Source organism: Lepidochelys kempii, chromosome 14, assembly GCF_965140285.1.
Source record: "Lepidochelys kempii isolate rLepKem1 chromosome 14, rLepKem1.hap1, whole genome shotgun sequence".
NCBI classification, from domain to species: domain Eukaryota; kingdom Metazoa; phylum Chordata; order Testudines; family Cheloniidae; genus Lepidochelys; species Lepidochelys kempii.
In genome coordinates, this window is record NC_136393.1 from 46,399,791 (window position 1) to 46,403,445 (window position 3,655).

General features: G+C 51.9%; 1 pseudogene; it reads left to right on the forward strand.

Annotated features, from left to right (window-relative positions):
* Positions 1 to 203: 203 nt before the first annotated feature.
* Positions 204 to 978, forward strand: LOC140897532 (acetylcholinesterase pseudogene; annotated as a pseudogene).
* The last annotated feature ends 2,677 nt before the right edge of the window (positions 979 to 3,655 follow it).

Below are 3,655 nucleotides of genomic sequence, written 5' to 3' on the forward strand. Positions count from 1 at the left end.
CATCGAATTATGTCCACAGTACCCCAAATTCAAGCTGCCAACGTCGATTTAAGCGCTAATCCACTTGTCAGGGGTGGAGTAAGGAAATCGATTTTAAGAGCCCTTTAAGTCAAAATAAAGGGCTTCATTGTGTGGACGGGTGCAGGTTTACATCGATTTAACGCTGCTAAATCCAACCTAAAGTCCTAGTGTAGACCAGGGCTATGAGAAGCAACCCAGGGACCTCAGGGCAATTTCAGACCCACCTACCCCCAGGAGGAACAAACAGGCCCAGAGCCGTTAATAATGTTCATGCCTCACTCGACATCTATGATGGGCGCTTCTTAGCTGCCACTGGGAAAGTGATTGTTGCCTCCATGAACTACCGGCTGGGGGCACTGGGCTTCCTGTCTCTGCCCCCAGCCGCCCCGGGGAACGCCGGCTTGTGGGACCAGCGACTGGCGATGCGCTGGCTGCGGGACAACGCGGCCGCCTTCGGTGGGGACCCAGCCCATTTCATACTCTTTGGCCAGGACGCTGGGGCTGCGTCAGTCGGCTTCCACCTTCTTTCCCCAGGGAGCCGGCCCCTCTTCACCAGGGCCGCACTGCAGAGCAGAGCCCCGAATGCACCATGGGCTTGGATTTTGCTTGAGGAGGCCAAGGAGAGAGGCCAGAGGCTGGGCCAGCTGCTGGACTGTACCGATAGCGATGACACGGCCTTGGTGGGCTGCCTGCAGGGGAAAGGAACCCGGAGAGTTCCCCAAACACGAGTTCTCCATTTTGAACCGCAAGAAGTAGCTGGGGCTGCCCTTTGTGCCACCACCAGATGGGGATTTTCTCCCTGATGCACCACCAAGACTCCTGCAGGCCAGGCACGACCAGCCTATGACAATCGGATTTGGTTCCTCCTCAAACGAAGGCTCCTACATACTAATTTTTGCTACCCCCAGCTTCAACCTGGAGAATGCCAGCTCCATCGGCTGGGAGGAGCTGCTGTAGGTGGTGAGGCTGATAGTGCCAGAGGCACCAGAAGAGAAGGTGCTGCAGTATGTTGCGGCGTTCACCAGAAGCAGGTGAGGGAATCCCCCAGAATCCCCTTGCCCCCATGAGCCAGACCCTGAGCGCAGCTGTATCTTTGTGGCCAGGTGTCCACATCTTCCAGGAAGACCCGGGTCAATGCCATGTGGAAGAAGGGATCCCTCTGAAAAATACTTAATCTATTTGGGTGAAGCCCCTGACCTAGAGCTCATCTTACTTGAAGAAGGTAAAATCTGAGCCCCCTAGTTACAAGTTAGGGATAATTCCCTTCTTCCCGCATCAGGATGTCGGTGATCCCACAAACACACCCATCCTCATTCAAGGAAACAAGACTTTTAGCCAGTAGCCAGTGATCTCAAAGCTCTGCCTGCCCTTTCCCAGCCCTGCCACACAAACTCCAGGGCTGTCCATGCGACAAATACTATACAGGCATCGCTATAGCACCCATCATGTCAATACAGTCTGCAGCAGCCAAAGGGGTTGCTCCAGCGGTGGAGGAAATCACCTGCCCAAAAACCAGGAGCCACATCGACAAAAGCCGCTTTCCAACAACATAACTACAGCTGCTCCAGGGGCTAAGTCAGCACAGCTTTGGCAGTCTGGGTATGTTTTTTTCACGTCTCCGACTGAGATAACTGTGGCAACTTAACTATTAAGTGTACATCCGGGCATATGTAGACTGGCATGCTCCCTTGCAGAAAAAATAAACAAGTGTAAGCAAGGTCTGGATGAGCTCTTCCCTGACATCGAGTGATGAGCTGGAGAAGAGGATTTCAGGTGCTGATCTCGTTTGCATGGGCACAAGCCCCCTGCCTAGGGGCTCAGCATGATGGCATTTCTTTGCCCAAATGATCACTTTTGGCTGGTGTTGGATCCCCAGACTCTTTGTTATTGGGACAGGGGTAATAAAGGGTTGTTATCTTTGTTGTGTGAATCAAGGGCAGCAGAACTGCTTGTACCCTGATTGAGGGACTCACCCTCAACTAAACGGCACTCGCTAGGCAGGGGACATGGGTGCCAAAGCTCCGTGAGTTATGAAAAGGTGGGGATAAGCACTTGTGCCTGGTGGTGTGGGCTTTGCTTAAGTACCCTGGACATTCTTTAATCCTTTTTCTCTTTAGTGTGTGATAACCAAGTTGATTGAGAGTCTTATTACACACCGCAAAGCTGAAATCACTGATAACCAGCTCTAAGTATTAGATCTGCTTTGGGACAGTGTCTCTGATGCAAGAGACTGCCCAGTATGTATTAGTAAGCTCGTGCACTGACAGCTAAAATCACTGAGACCTGTGTTAAGTGGTGGGACCTGAAAACGTCATGGCAAGTGGGCTGGCAGGGTGGCCAGCAGAGAGGAGCAGTGAACAAGTGCCCAGACAGTGGAGCGAGCAAGGTACCTTCTTCCCCGCCACTCCACCCGGGGGGGGGAAGTGAACTCTGCAGATGCACCTCTGAACTCTGGGCCTGCACTAACCAAGGACAACAACTGTGAGTGGGGTACAGGGAATGGGACGGGCATGTCAAAGGGACATTTGGTTGCTGGACTTAAGAACCTGAGGGAAAAGGAACTGCCCAGCTTACTCGGGAGTGGGTCTTTTGCTCATGCCTAATGTTTATGAACTCTTTTTGGGGCGTTTTCCCAAATTAATGATGGGTTACTTCCCTCCTGTCATGAAAAGTTTCTTTCCTACACTCAGATTCCAGACTTCCGAGAGGGGAAGTACATAAGAACATAAGAACTGCCATATTGGGTCAGTGTAAGATGGTGACCGTTTTTATTAGGGCAGCATGTCACATCATCCTAGTTGAAAGGACAAGTGAGAGAGGCCATCTTAAATGAGGGCAAATGGTGGCTTCAGACTCCCTTCCCAATTCAGGTCTTCCTATGTTCCCTGACATCCCAGTGTCATTCCCTGTCCTTCCCCATCCACCCCCCCCACCCCGCTGCATGTTGCTCTGTCCCCCACGCTGCCCTTTCCTGTGTCTGTGAGCACAAAGGATGCCCATCTGCCTGGCTTCAGTCCCATTGCAAACAATGGAAAACAGTGGCCATCTTCCCTAGGGAAGGTCTCACTTTACAAGGGGCTCTAGGCCAATGGCAGCCATTATAACTCAGGGCTGCCTGTGGCTTCAATCTCATAGAGATAATTGGAAGACAGTGGCCATGTTTATACAGGGAAACCTGTAGCATCACCCCATATGTAAAGACCGGGTGGCAGCAGCCATCTTAACTGAGAACATCCTATGGCTTTACTCTAATTTGAAACAACACAAGATGGCAGCCATTTTGGAAAGGGGCCAAACTTTTCAAGTTGGCTCATCATCACCCCTGCATCTGGGATGCCAGCTGGTGCCAGCTCCCTGTTCCTGTCCCTGCCAATCCCTGATACTAACCTCAGTGGAGCATGTTCATTTTCCACAAAGGAAACCCATGGTGGGGAAAGGTAGTGCAAAGCAGTGGCCCCGCTATGACCTCACAAAGCAGAACTTTGAGCGCGTCAGCTTTAAGCCACCCCAAGTTGAGAAGGCATCTCCCACCTTGCACTGTGAATTCTTGGCATCACAGCTGTCAGAGAAACCAAGAGTCCCAGATGAGCATCAGTAGGATGGGAGGATGGCAGCCCTAGAGGGGAAAGGTCCC